The 16189-nt window shown below is 41.1% G+C and overlaps 1 protein-coding gene across 3 annotated transcripts in view; it reads left to right on the plus strand.

The window, feature by feature from the left end:
* Window positions 1-16189, plus strand: part of mdga1 (MAM domain containing glycosylphosphatidylinositol anchor 1) — a 535716-nt gene that overhangs the window by 243308 nt on the left and 276219 nt on the right. The window lies entirely within an intron of this gene.

Genomic DNA, 16189 nt, shown 5'->3' on the forward strand with positions numbered 1-16189 from the left:
ACGTCACAGGTTGTGGAGCTCCTCACATCCGCACATTGTTTACAATCATGGCCACCAGCAGCGAGAGCGATTCGGACCGAGAAAGCGACGATTTCCCCATTAATTTGAGCGAGGATGAAAGATTCGTGGATGAGGAAAGTGAGAGTGAAGGACTAGAGGGCAGTGGGAGCGATTCAGATAGGGAAGATGCTGTGAGAGGCGGGTGGGACCTGATATTCAGCTGGGAATGACTAACACAGTAAATAAACACAAGACATATATATACTCTATTAGCCACAACACAACCAGGCTTATATTTAATATGCCACAAATTAATCCCGCATAACAAACACCTCCCCCCTCCCATCCATATAACCCGCCAATACAACTCAAACACCTGCACAACACACTCAATCCCACAGCCCAAAGTACCGTTCACCTCCCCAAAGTTCATACAGCACATATATTTCCCCAACGTCCCCAAAGTTGCGTACGTGACATGCACATAGCGGCACGCACGTACGGGCAAGCGATCAAATGTTTGGAAGCCGCAGCTGCATGCGTACTCACGGTACCGCGTCTGCGTATCCAACTCAAAGTCCTCCTGGTAAGAGTCTCTGTTGTCCCAGTTCTCCACAGGCCAATGGTAAAGCTTGACTGTCATCTTTCGGGAATGTAAACAACGAAACACCGGCTGTGATCTCCGGCACAACAGTCAGGGGGTGCATTCTATGGCGGGGGTGCGTTATCCGGCACAACACCTGCCGCAATACACCGCTTCCCACCTACAGCTTTCCTCTTTGCTGTCTCCATTGTTCATTGAACAAATTGCTAAATATTCACCAACACAGATGTCCAGAATACTGTGGAATTTTGCGATGAAAACAGACGACTTATTAGCTGGCCACCATGCTGTCCCAAAATGTCCTCTACAATCCGTGACGTCACGCGCAGGCGTCATCATACCGAGTTTTCAGCAGGATATTTTGCGCGAAATTTAAAATCGCACTTTAGTAAGCTAACCCGGCCGTATTGGCATGTGTTGCAATGTTAATATTCCATCATTGATATATAAACTATCAGACTGCGTGGTCGGTAGTAGTGGGTTTCAGTAGGCCTTTAATATCCATTGTTTGTTTTTAGTTGACTAACATTGTTGGGGTTCTTAAAAGTATTTAAAGCTGTATAAAGCCACATAGGAATATCAGTTCTTGTCTGTGTTTTAAAATGCACAGTTACATTTACTCATTGGGTGTCCTAATTTTTTCATGACTGCAAATATTTGCAAAACACGCTCTCTGAGCGTGTGAAATGTGTCCCCCAAGATCCGTGGGGGACACATTTTGCACAAAGAAGCGCATGTAAAATGTCAATGAATGAATAATATGGCTCCTTGTATGAAATTTCACCGTAAACACATTCTTAACCACTTGCTGATTCTTCCATTGATAATAATATCACAGCAAATTTTTCCAGCCATCTTCACTGTCTCCTCAGGCGCACAGTTTTAGTGCTGGGCTGGTAATTTTACATAAAGAAACCAAATCCCGGTCAAGGTTGTGCCAGGAACATGTACAATTTTATGTTTTCATTACCGTATGCTAAATTTGTCATTTAGTAATTTTGCACTAAACATGCAGTATGAACTTTTTTTTTTTCCATGAAATAGTTTTAGTTAAAAATCATTCATCAAATTAAATTCCAAGTTTGATTATAAACCTTTTAAAAATCCTTTGACATAAATAAAAGTGTGAACATTTTTTATATTCAATTCTTCTAAAGTTCTATTGACATTCAATTCTGCTTAGGGCCCCAAATTAGCCTGTCTATGTGAGTCTCTGACACCTGAACAGACGGACTAACAGGAGTACACAAACGGAATAACATAATTCAAAACATGCACCCCGTGGTGTTGCGTGTGGGTTTTATTTGTCACCCAATACGCCACATGGAATTTCACCTCGTAAGTCGGACTGATTTGACATTTCTCAATGCAAAACACCCACTGTAACTTTTGAGTGTTTTGCCAAAATGTGGTAAATATATTTAAGGGACTAATAAAAACATGTCTGTAATCAATAATTTTAGTCTGGGTGAAAAACATCTTTGCCATCAAGCAAACCATCTTTGCATTAGCATGGGTGATACTTACCAACTAGTTGGGCTTAAGTCATTGTCCATTTGTCTACTAATTATACATTTTAAGGATATGTGTATTATGTGTAAAAAAACCCAAACAAACTGGGTGGAACGGCTTCCGCAGAGGTCCACGCGTACTCAAAGGGGACATCCGCCAGGCCTGCGCACTTTCGTCACACAAAACGCTGCTCGGCTTGTATTTTATCAGTCGCTCATTATACGTGACACTGATCTGCCAATAAATTAATCAAATGTTTTTAAACAACTCACCTCTGGGACAATTTCAGACACATGCTGAGTCCAGTGGTTCCACCACACCACAATATTAATCAACATTTAATACAGTAGCGTAGTAGGCCTAAGTATTCATTAAAAACAACGCTGAGGTTTTATGTAACATGTATTTTTAATATTTTGGCCACTGCAACACGACACGCAGTTTCAACAGTAACATTGTGTTTATAGGAAAATAGTGATTCTTTGGTATACCACTAGTGCAGTGACGTGCGGTGAGGTTGATGGCTGGTGAGGCACTGACTTAATCACAGTCAGATTTACAAACATATGAACCCTAAAGAGTATCTTATTCACCATTTGATTGGCAGCAGTTAACGGGTTATGTTTAAAAGCTCATACCAGCATTCTTCCCTGCTTGGCACTCAGCATCAAGGGTTGGAAATGGGGGTTAAATCACCAAAAATTATTCCCGGGCGCGGCGCCGCTGCTGCCCACTGCTCCCCTCACCTCCCAAGGGGTGATCAAGGAATGGGTCAAATGCAGAGGACAAATTTCACCACACCTAGTTTGTGTGACAATCATTGGTACTTTAACTTAACTTTAACTTTACACATGCAAACTGTAGCACACAAAAAAGCACATTTAATTAAAAAAAACGTTATTATGGTCTTAGCTTTACTTATAAGTGCGGGAACAGTGGTGTTCGTGTTGGAGGAGTTGTGAATGAATGAAATATGAAATCCGTGCTGCAGTCTGCAGGTGTACCTAATGTTGTGTCCCTGCAGTCGTTCACGGCTCCTCCGGCGCGAGCATTGTTGTTTTTGGACTTTTTGGCTTCTTGTTAAGTGACTTTTTTTGGGTGGATTCGGTCTTGCACGTGCAGGGTTTGGGTGTGGGCTTTGGTTGGTGTGGCGCTCCCGTCGGGGGGTGCATTCTGCGGCGGGGGGTGCATTAACCGGCACAAGGAGGCGGGATTACTGCGAGCCTCACACAGTGCGTCTTCGCAGCAGTTTTATGATTGCTCAGCACAAGAAATACTTTACACACATACAGTTGTAGACAAAATACACTGTACATTATATACCTCAGCTAACTAAACTATGGAAATGTATAATATAATTCATATAGCAATACGGTCTCACTGCACAGCAGGCCAGCACTTAGCAGAGTCCGCAATCCATGTTGAGGCACAACGGAGTGACGTGCCTCAACTGGCTGCTGATCACCGCACCATCTCTTCTCAGTATTTGAACGGCAAATGTGAAAATTCAGCGATTTTGAATAAAAATAATCTAAAACTGGTGAAGTTAAATGGAAAATAACTTTATAGTATAATCACTGAATACATATAACAATTTAATTATTTTTTTTCCTTTTACATTTTTTTTCTTTCCATTTCTAGTGGTACACGTACCACAGTTTGAGAATCACTTGCCTCGTCAATATCTGTAAGTCAGTTCATTTTGCTCGGAGCAGCTAAGAATATACTTCCCTTCTTTGTCAATAAATGGCCGTAAATACCACCGACTTTAGTTCAATGCTTTGCAAAGTAAGCAGTTAGAGCAGCTCCACTTTCTTGCCGTCAGTGTAGGGCGCCATGACTAAACAATGTAAACACGCAGATATCGTAGGAAAATGTTTCACATATATTTCCCAGGAAACTACAACCCACAACTACAACTACAGTAAAACGCGGCAGTGCGCAACTCTGGAAACTCCGATGTCTGCAGAGTCCGCTCGGACCACATAACGCTGGAGTCTGTGAGCACTTTTCAAAGCATTTTTAGCATAACCCATTTGGACCGCCACAAATGTCATTTACAGTCATGTACAAAAAATTGGGACACTATTGCAAAAGCCTTAGTCGAGAAGGTTCCCCGCGTCAGTGTTGTCATTTGTTGGCAAAACGCCACTTCTAGTTTAAAAAACCCAACACCCTGTCAAGTCACGATTTTAAGATACAATCATAATATGACGCGTGGGTGTTGCAGTGAACTGAGATGGGTCTACTGAGAAGCATTGCAGTGTTGTAGGGGCCCTGTGCTGCTGCTTGTGTCACTGCCCCACTGTCCCCGTGAGCCAGGAGCCAGGTCATGGCAACAGGTTTACAACGTGCTACCACACACACACACACACACACACACACACACACACACACACACACACACACACACACACCTCCCTCACACAACATATACACTTGGGTCCCCACTTGTACGTAATTGACTATTCATTTCCCTCATTGATTCAATCTTTTAAATGGTCATTTTGTAGTCTATAATAGAAAAAAAAGCCTTATTTTCCAAGGACCTATAACAAAACAATCCATTTTGTGTAGTGCTTGAGTCGTCTTTCCCTCGATGCTATTTTGCGCACTGTCCATTTTGCTCCCCTGACCATGAAATCCCTTAAACCAAACAATTTAACCTTCACACTCTCAACCACGCACACACACCTTTGTGGTTTATCCACTACCCTACCTCACCTCTTAATGAGGCTTGCTCTCTTTTGCAAACCCCCTCCCCGCTGATAGCGGTCCCCAGGCGCTGACGCTCCCACGTCCCCCCCCCACTGGGGAGCTGGTAATTGCTGGAGGCCCTACTAGGCTTGTACTGTCAGCGCAGTAGTGACAGGACCTCTGTGAGGCTAACCAGCTCTGACGGCCAATGCTTGTTCAATTCCCCATTGCACTCCCCCACCAACACAGGGTCAGAAACGGTAGCGATCTGCTTCCTTCTCGGGGTGGCTGTAGAGCTAAAACGATATAACAATTAGCTGGCAGAGAGAAAAGAGAAATGAAGCAGGAGACACTCCTGCCTGTGGAGAGAAGGATGGATAGGAGAATAAGTGAGGAGGTAGCATTCCAAAAAAGATGTCATTTTAACAGTATAGAAAATAAATTCATGGCTATAACCATTTGCAAAATACTGTATGTGCCCTGTGATTGAGTGGCAACCAGTGCAGGAATTACCCAAAGTCAGCTGGGATATGTTCCAGCCCACCAGTGACCCTGAACAGCATAAGCGGTCAAAACATAAACAATTTCCAAACTTGAACCTCTATAAGGTTCTGGTAACACTTTAGTATGGGGAACATGTACATCATTAATTAGTTGCTTATTAGAGTAACAAAGACTTAATTTAGAGCTATTTGGACGCTCGGGGAACATATAAGGGTTAGGGTTAGGGTTACTAATAAGCATTAATTCTGAGGTTATTGAGGGAAGACTCTTAGTTAATGGCTTACTGGTTGTATAATAAGGCCATGCAGAATAAGGCATTAATAAGTACGTAATAATGATTAATTAAGAAACAATAAGTTACTAATTTGCATGCCAATAAGCAACTAATTAAAGGGGAACATTATCTCAATTTCAGAATGGTTAAAACCATTAAAAATCAGCTCCCAGTGGCTTATTATATTTTTCGAAGTTTTTTTCAAACTTTTACCCATCACGCAATATCCCTAAAAAAAAGCTTCAAAGTGCCTGATTTTAATCACCCGTCCATTTTCCTGTGACGTCACATAGTGAAGCCAACACAAGCAAACATGGCGGAAAGAACAGCAAGCTATAGTGACATTAGCTCGGATTCAGACTCAGATTTCAGCGGCTTAAGCGATTCAACAGATTACGAATGTATTGAAACGGATGGTTGTAGTGTGGAGGCAGGTAGCGAAAACGAAATTGAAGAAGAAACTGAAGCTATTGAGCCATATCGGTTTGAACCGTATGCAAGCGAAACCGACGAAAACGACACGACAGCCAGCGACACGGGAGAAAGCGAGGACGAATTCGGCGATCGCCTTCTAACCAACGATTGGTATGTGTTTGTTTGGCATTAAAGGAAACTAACAAATATGAACTAGGTTTACAGCATATGAAATACATTTGGCAACAACATGCACTTTGAGAGTGCAGACAGCCCAATTTTCATCAATTAATATATTCTGTAGACATACCCTGGAGTTGATGTCAGCAGGCCAAGGAAGCTAGGGTCAATATTCTTCTCTTGATCATCTTCGGTGGCAAAAAGGACGGTGTGAGCCAAGACATCCAGGGGGTTTAGCTCGCTCGTCTGCGGGAACAAACTGCCGCCATTGCTTGCCGTGCTACCGAGGTCCTTTGTCCCTGAATTGCTCACACACTCCGGCAGATTCAATAGGGGTCTGGCGGCAGATTTCTTTGACTTTATAGTTGGAAATGCATCTGCTTTGAGTGTCGCAGGATATCCACACATTCTTGCCATCTCTGTCGTAGCATAGCTTTCGTCGGTAAAGTGTGCGGAACAAACGTCCAATTTCTTGCCACTTTCGCATCTTTGGGCCACTGGTGCAACTTGAATCCGTCCCTGTTCGTGTTGTTACACCCTCCGACAACACACCGACGAGGCATGATGTCTCCAAGGTACGGAAAACAGTCGAAAAAACGGAAAATAACAGAGCTGATTTGACTCAGTGTTTGAGAAAATGGCGGATTGCTTCCCGATGCGACGTCACGTTGTGACGTCATCGCTCCGAGAGCGAATATTAGAAAGGCGTTTCATTCGCCAAAATTCACCCATTTAGAGTTAGGAAATCAGTTAAAAAAATATATGGTCTTTTTTCTGCAACATCAAGGTATGTATTGACGCTTACATAGGTCTGGTGATAATGTTCCCCTTTAACGGTGAATATGTGTACCCCATACTAAAGTGTTACCAAGGTTCTCACTGCACAGGGGAAGTGCTCACTAAAACACATTTAGACATGTTTGTGAACAATATTTGGGAGAAATTGAGATATTGTGTTTGCAAAGAAAATAATGCAGCTATTGAAATTCAGAACATGAAAGATGGGAGCAAAAACAAAACTGTTGAGTGTCTATAAAGTTACTGAATAGAGCACTTACCAAGGGGACATTGAAAACAATCTCCCGTAATTTCCGGGCTATAAAGCATTCCCAAATAGAAGCTGCACCCACCTAATGTTTGGAGAAATTGTATTTTGTACTAAAATTGGACACACGAGTCTAAAAGTTGCATGTGTACACGTTGAACCGTGAAATATATACCCAGGTCCTTGTGTTCATTCACACATTTGATAAAAGTCAGTGCCTGTAACTTGGCGTACAGTGGCTTACCGGAGAAGACATCGAGCACCGTCTTCATCCTTTTCTCCCTTCTGCTTTTTGGCTTTTCAGAGCCCGTTAATAGTGGTGATAGATTTCCGTTCCGTGCATCTGTTGTTTCCTTTTTTGATGGAAGGGTCGATCGTCTTTGGCTTTAGAGTTGCGTCGTGTGTAGGGATGTCGATATATTGAATTTGTATGATATATTGATATGTTTTTAAACAAGATATGAATTAAGAAAATATTGTACCATCGTATAAGAACATCCATGATTGGTTGGTTGTTTACGATGATGAGTCGCGATTAGTTAGGTACAAGCCAATCAGAGGCAAGATAGAGCGGGTCATCAAACCAGGAAGGGAAATCACAAAGTGCCTGCCTGCAAATGTATTTTTTTTTATCTGAGTTTGATACATTTTGTATTATTTGCACAGCTTTGTTATTTATTTTACATATTTATTTATGTTATGTAATTATCTACTACTTAAACAGTTTATTTTCTGTGCTGTTAATACCCATCTTGACTAACTAGGTTAATAAAAGTGCCACTGACTGTTTACAGTGCAGTTGTCATTCACTTCAATTTCACTGAATATTGCTCAAAAATATATCGAGATATATATCGAATACCAAGTTTAAGTAAACATATATAGAAATATACTTTTTCGTCCATATTGCCCAGCCCTAGTCATGTGAATTTTGACGTTTCTTCTCTAAGATTAGGGTGAGTCCATAACACGCTAAATTGCTGACTGAATAATTGTGTGAGTGTGTTTGATTTAATGTGAACAATTTCATCAGTCCACCATGTCTATCAGAATCAGAATCAGAATGAGAAATACTTTAATTAAATTCAATGGTCTGATATGACAATGCTACATTTATTGGCGGCATGTGAATTTTGTGAACCCGGGCAAAATCCATGTTTTGGCCGCAGCATTGTATAAAACGCAGGGTTCAAAGCGTGGGAAAAAAGTAGCAGCTTATTTTCAGCAAATTACGGTACTTTAAATTACATTTCCAAAAGATCTGTTTTTGTGGCCTGAAAAGGTTTTGTTGTGGACATGGCCTTAAACAAAGATCATTGACAAAATCATACATTTTTGAAAAAGAGCTTCTTTATTTCAATGGGAATTTTCCTAGGTACTGTTGCGTTTGGACCAGTTGTTCCTCCCAGGGAATTAAAGTTTCTGGCCGTCGCTCTCAAGCTCTTTACAACACTTAAAGCTGAGTAAAAGAACCACCAGAGACAGAATAGGTATTTTGTAATATATTTGCAAAGCTTTGTAAATATAATGAGACCAGTCCAGCAAAGAACATTCAATCGCGCAGCTAAGATGGTCTGTCCTAAAAAATGGAAACCTTCTCTTCTATAAAGTCTCTCTACCTCCCACCCTCGCTGTCTTGTCTTTCCAGCCCAAACACATGCCCATTGTCCTCCGCACCTGGACATAAGAAGAGATAAAAGAAGGAGTACCTCTCTTCCTTACATTCCACACTCAAGGTTAGCACACAGTATTTGCAGACAACCAAAAGACCACAATTGGAAGAAAAACTCTAGCTGTTTTGTAATATGATTATGAAATTAAAGAAGTAACACTTAAATACGGATATATGTAAATATCTGCCTCCGACAGTACATAAAGGTTAAAAAAAAAAAAAACGTAAAGAAAAAATGCCTAAAATGTAGAGGAAGGTCAGAAAGAAACACCTAAAAAGGTAGATGCATGCACATGTCTCTTGAGTTTGCGTGAATCAAGCCGACCAGTCGTTATTGTCCTAGAGGGCAGAGCAAGCTGTTACTTGCAGGAGCTACAAAAATAAGTTTCTGGGCTCACGTTGTTTTCATCATGCCTACATTTATTTTCTTCCCGACATTGGCTATCTTTGTCGTTTTGCTGTCTTTCTCAGTGCTCCTTTTTCTTTCACGTTGTATTAGCTTTCCTTCCTCGCTTCTCGTAAACACGCATGATATAACCGTGCGTGTCTGACATGGGCCATTTTGGGTCTTTCTCCACACACCTAGGCCTGTATGGCTGGAGGTCTCAGACCCTGAATGCACCTTCATTTGCTTTGAGACAATCACATTAAGCGCAGGCAGGCATGCAAGTGTACACGCACAAGGAGAAACATGCACACATCTCCCTATTATAATGTTTGAGTAGATGCACAGTAAGTGATGTTGAGAGATGCTGAGAGACAAACATCAATTACAAATTACTTTGCAAGCAGCGTCATCATTTTTAATGCACTAAAACTGCAAAACTAACAGGCTATTACTTTCACAGCTCAAAACCCATTTGAACGGGAGAGTGGCACTTTGAAAATCAAAGCATTTATATTTTTACTACTCCAGTACTTAACATTTAACTGTTCTACTATTTTCACTAAATTAATTTACATTCTTTTTATAGTCGCAGATTAAAATAAAATGACAGTAATGCAATCACGTATTTCTCAGAACGCCCAATGACAACATGAAAAAAAGAGTCAGCCAATGGCTGGAGAAGGGTACACCCACTCTAAGTCAAGGATGAGGACAAAGGAAGTGAACCGGGTTTTAAAGACATGGCCACAGTGGCGCTGACAACACCAGAGTGGACACCTGATTTGTATGGTGATCCAAGATGGCTAATGCAATGCCCCAATGGTTGGTAATATTTCGGTTGCTGTATTTATTGCTATTTTGGCTGATTATATACAACCCCAACCCTAACTCCAAACAAAACCCAAACTTAACCCGAATCTTAACCTTAACTTATTTTCAGTTTTAGTTTTTTTTTCATTTTCCGTGTTACGTATTGTTCCTGCAGCTTCACTTCTGTTGTCGTCACCCCTGTGGGCACGTCTTTAAGTGGATGCAACTTAGAGTGGGTGGGATTTAGGCCGAAATTGGCCGCGACTTAGTGTAGTTCCGCGTGGAACTACTTACTTTGATGGCTGCACAGTTAGACAGTGGAGCAAGGCTGGGCATGAACACAGTGGAAAAGTGCATGTTGACAAATACAATGAAATCCTGAACAATTTTTAAATATCACCTTGAACATTCAGGCGAAACGTCTTCTAAAATAAACCGAACAGTCCATTTGCAATCGATTGAATGCACTGAGATAACATGTATTATGTTCTAAGAGATACCGTATTTTCCAGACCATTAAGGCTAAATATAAAGCACACTGTCGATGTACGGGTCCAATCTGGTCTATTTTCATACAAAAGGCGCACATTAAAGGGAAACATTATCACCAGACCTATGTAAGCGTCAATATATACCTTGATGTTGCAGAAAAAAGACCATATATTTTTTTAACCGATTTCCGAACTCTAAATGGGTGAATTTTGGCGAATTAAACGCCTTTCTATTATTTGCTCTCGGAGCGATGACGTCACAACGTGACGTCACATCGGGAAGCAATCCGACATTTTCTCAAACACAGAGTCAAATCAGCTCTATTATTTTCCGTTTTTTCGACTGTTTTCCGTACCTTGCTGACATCATGCCTCATCGGTGTATTGTCGGAGGGTGTAACAACACGAACAGGGACGGATTCAAGTTACACCAGTGGCCCAAAGATGCGAAAGTGGCAAGAAATTGGACGTTTGTTCCGCACACTTTACCGACGAAAGCTATGCTACGACAGAGATGGCAAGAATGTGTGGATATCCTGCGACACTCAAAGCAGATGCATTTCCAACGATAAAGTCAAAGAAATCTGCCGCCAGACCCCCATTGGATCTGCCGTAGTGTGTGAGCAATTCAGGGACAAAGGACCTCGCTAGCACGGCAAGCAATGGCGGCAGTTTGTTCCCGCAGACGAGCGAGCTAAACCCCCTGGATGTCTTGGCTCACACCGTCCCTTATGCCACCAAAGATGATCAAGAGAAGAATATCGACCCTAGCTTCCCTGGCCTGCTGACATCAACTCCAAAACTGGACAGATCAGCTTTCAGGAAAAGAGAGCGGATGAAGGTATGTCTACAGAATATATTATTGATGAAAATCGGGCTGTCTGCACTCTCAAAGTGCATGTTGTTGCCAAATGTATTTCATTTGCTGTAAACCTAGTTCATAGTTGTAAGTTTCCTTTAATGCCAAACAAACACATACCAATCGCTGGTTAGAATGCGATTGCCGAATTCGTCCTCGCTTTCTCCCGTGTCGCTGGCTGTCGTGTCGTTTTCGTCGGTTTCGCTTGCATACGTTTCAAACCGATATGGCTCAATAGCTTCAGTTTCTTCTTCAATTTCGTTTTCGCTACCTGCCTCCACACTATAACCATCCGTTTCAATACATGCGTAATCTGTTGAATCGCTTAAACCGCTGAAATCCGAGTCTGAATCCGAGCTAATGTCGCTATAGCTTGCTGTTCTATGCGCCATGTTTGTTTGTGTTGGCATCACTGTGTGACATCACAGGAAAATGGACGGGTGTATATAACGATGGTTAAAATCAGGCACTTTGAAGCTTTTTTTAGGGATATTGCGTGATGGGTAAAATTTTGAAAAAAACTTCGAAAAATAAAATAAGCCACTGGGAACTGATTTTTAATGGTTTTAACCCTTCTGAAATTGTGATAATGTTCCCCTTTAAAGATATTATATCATTGGTTTTTTTCCTACACTTTCTAGTCGTCTAACATGTAATGGTGGTTCTTTGGTCAACATTTTGCATACAGTAGATTATGTAGATTATCTCTGATAGTGTTTTAGTTTTACAGACCATTTTGAAGCCGCTTGCGCCTTTTTGTGGGCGGTCTTATTTACGTGCCTCCACTTCAACAGCATCCTCTCCCCGTCATTTTTTGTTGTAGTTTTTAGTGCTTCCATAGCGAGTCTACTGACATATTAAGTTTTAACTATAAGCTACAGTATATTTAAAATGGCAACAGCGAAGGAGGAATGCCCCACCACAAGAAGATAGCGAAAATGGAGCTTATTGACTATGGCGCGGACTACAATGGTGCATTTGCGCAAATTTCCGGGACTTATACAGATCACAAATACACATCAGAATGTACCAAAAGGTAAGACAAGTTGGTTTTGCATATTATTGCAAAACAAAACGCCCGATAATATGTCTCAAAATAGGCGCCATTTTTGGGTCCTTAACACTATAATACACAAATAACTAGGGCTGCGAATCTTTGGGTGTCCCACGATTCGATTCAATATCGATTCTTGGGGTCACGATTCAATTCTAAATCGATTTTTTTCGATTCAACGCGATTCTCGATTCAAAAACGATATTTTCCCGATTCAAAACAATTCTCTATTCATTCAATACATAGGATTTCAGCAGGATCTACCCCAGTCTGCTGACATGCAAGCAGAGTAGTAGATTTTTGTAAAAAGTTTTAATAATTGTAAAGGACAATGTTTTATCAACTTATTGCAATAATGTAAATTTGTTTTAACTATTAAATGAACCAAAAATATGACTTATTTTATCTTTGTGAAAATATTGGACACAGCGTGTTGTCAAGCTTATGAGATGCGATGCAAGTGTAAGCCACTGTGACACTATTGTTCATTTTTTTATTTTTATAAATGTCTAATGATAATGTCAATGAGGAATTTTAATCACTGCTATGTTGAAATTGTAACTAATATTGATACTGTTGTTGATAATATTCATTTTTGTTTCACTACTTTTGGATTGTTTTGTGTCGTGTTTGTGTCTCCTCTCAATTGCTCTGTTTATTGCAGTTCTGAGTGTTGCTGGGTCGGGTTTGGTTTTGGAATTGGATTGCATTGTTATGGTATTGCTGTGTATTGTTTTGTTGGATTGATTAATTAAAAATACAAAAAATACAAAAATAAATAAATAAATAAAATAAAATAAAAATAGATTTTTTTTTAAATGACAATTGATACTGAATCGCACAACGTGAGAATCGCGATTCGATTTCTTCCCACACTCCTACAAATAACGTCTGACTACAGTAGCTGTAATGCTCCGACAATCCATCAAGCGTTGTGTCTTTGTAGCTTGCCAAAGTCGTGTTAAAACATTTTGACAGATTTTTGAGCGCTGCGTGTAATGTTCTATATTCTCACTGAAACATCAAAGTTTTGGTCTTCCTGCTTTACTCATTTATTGAACAACAATAACCTGCAGCCTACACATATTTCTTATGAGTAACTGCCATCTACTGGTCACACTTATCATAACACCATGTAGTGTATAACATTGGTTCGAGGTCAGTTAATACGTACATTAGGCACACCGGGTTATAAAGTGCACTGTTGATTTTTGAGAAAATGAAAGGATTTTAGGTGTGACTTTCAGTCCGAAAAATGCGGTGTACCCTTGTTCAGAGGAAGTACACCTCTTACATGTCAGCAACCATTTTTATTTCACAATATCTTTTTTAAAGACAATACCATAGAAATAAAACTATACTATATGTTATAGTAGTCAGTGTACATATTGCATCGCAGAATAGATTTACTATTCCCCTTACAGTCATGCCATCATAGCCTTAATCGATTTTTGCACACTTGATTGACCTGCTCAGTGTCCGCCTTGCGACTGGAAGGTCGTGATTTCAAACCCCGGCCGAGTCATACCATAGACTATAAAAATGGGACCCATTACCTCCCCTCAAGGGTTGGAATTGGGGGTTAAATCATCTAATGATTCCCGAGCGCGGCCACCGCTGCTGCTCACTGCTCCCCTTATCCCCCAGGGGTTGAACATTGGGATGGGTCAAACATAGAGGATAATTTCACCACACCTAGTGTGTGTAGGACAATAGTTGGGACTTTAACTTTAACTTAACTTGATGCAAGGTCCCTCACTCCCAGGCAGACACAAATACTGACACATGTCCAAAAGCTATCACACAACATACAAATAAGTCCCTCACACTTTGTTATGTGTGCAAGAGCAGTTGGGAGGGATGAGAGCAAAAGGAAGTATGCAATATCGTGTTCTTTGAGGGAAGCTCTTATGATCAAGTGAATTTTAATGTTCAGACAAATGACGTACTTATTTTCACAATTCTGACTGCATCCTGTGTTGTGGTCAATCACACTAGTTTTGCCCATATGCCCACAAATCCCTAGTTAATTCAGTTTACTTGCACACACACACACACACACACACACACACACACACACACACACACACACACACACACACACACACACACACACACACGCGCACGCACACACACACACACACACACACACACACACACACACACACACACACACACACACACACACACACACACACACACACACACACACACACACACTATTATCTATGCATAATAAGTTATCAAGATTCCACTGTATCCAAAGGTTGTACACTTTATCCATTAGACTTCCATCACACCGGATGACCAATGACCCGGAACCCTAACGACTGAGACAGTGGGGCAGTGAGCAGGCGAGGGTTAACTCTTAATGAGCCTCTACTGATGGGATGGACTTGGTTCAGAGACCCAACCGATGGTACACATTTAATAAGCTTGGATCAAATAATTATACTGTATTCATGATGGGAAAACAAAAAGAAACGGGTTCCTCGTGGATATTCTTCTCAGGACCGCACCAGGTAAGTGTCGATCTCAATGGACCAATGGTTTCCAGTACAGTCAATAATGATGATGACAAAATTGATTCTGTTCATGCTGCATGGCTGTGTTGCGACTGAAGGCTGCTGGGTTTGATTTATTGCTTTGTTGTGTTATAAAATCATGCTAGTAGTTCAAATTAAATATCATGTTGCACCTGGGGATAGGTTGATTGGCAACACTAAATTTGCCCTAGTGTGTGAATGTGAGTGTGAATGCTGTCTGTCTATCTGTGTTGGCCCTGCAGCTGAGATATGCTTCAGCACCCACCGCGACCCCGAAAGGGACAAGCGGTAGAAAAAATGGATGGATGGATGGATGGATGTTTGGTTACATTGGTTGTTGCAGTGGCAGAAACATTTTGACACTAATCCTACCACTCATTTCCGTTGGATGATTTCATCTGGCACTCCATTGTTTGTGTTGTGTATTTGGCCGAAGTCACAATGGGTTGCACATATAAGAGGACATTGTATGGTAAAGTGTGGCTGAGGTGGCCTAGGCAATTATTTTGGATGACTTCCAGGAAAGGTGTTTCTGGCATGTCCAATTCGGGGAGAGCAATGGCACGCTGAAGTCTCACAACTGGCAAGGGAGCTCCTGAGCTATAACAAGGCTGGAGGCAGAGTTTGAGCTTTCTTTCTTATAGTACATTGCTCCTAAATGCATGGATGGTTGTGACAGTTAGGGTGTACTCAATTGATAATTGACACCTGATGTCCAGTTTGTTTGGCTGATATGGACTCAGCGGTTCCTTGCAGACAAGGACCGTATACAAGTGTTGCATCGCATCGGTCATTTGGCCGGTGTGAAAAGAAGCTGGAGGAAGAGGACAACACCTGCGCTGTAGCCATGATGGACTGCGGTGTATTTTTTAGGCTTGGACAAAACAAGCATGACAGCTGGTGAATGTGTTTTTAATAGAGACAGACATTTTTGAAACTCCACTTGCTTGGGTGGATTTTTTTTTTTTTTTTTTACAGAGGAATTGGGGAAATGTGCTTTTTTGAAATTATTTATATTTGTTTTTTCTTGCTTGAGATTCCACTTTCCAACAGTCTGAGAGGCCATACATGTGTCCTGGCTGGTGATTTATTAGATAAGAATGCTCCATTTTTAGATCAAGAGCTCAAAAGGTTAAAAA

The sequence above is a fragment of the Nerophis lumbriciformis genome, linkage group LG06, assembly GCF_033978685.3.
Source record: "Nerophis lumbriciformis linkage group LG06, RoL_Nlum_v2.1, whole genome shotgun sequence".
NCBI classification, from domain to species: domain Eukaryota; kingdom Metazoa; phylum Chordata; class Actinopteri; order Syngnathiformes; family Syngnathidae; genus Nerophis; species Nerophis lumbriciformis.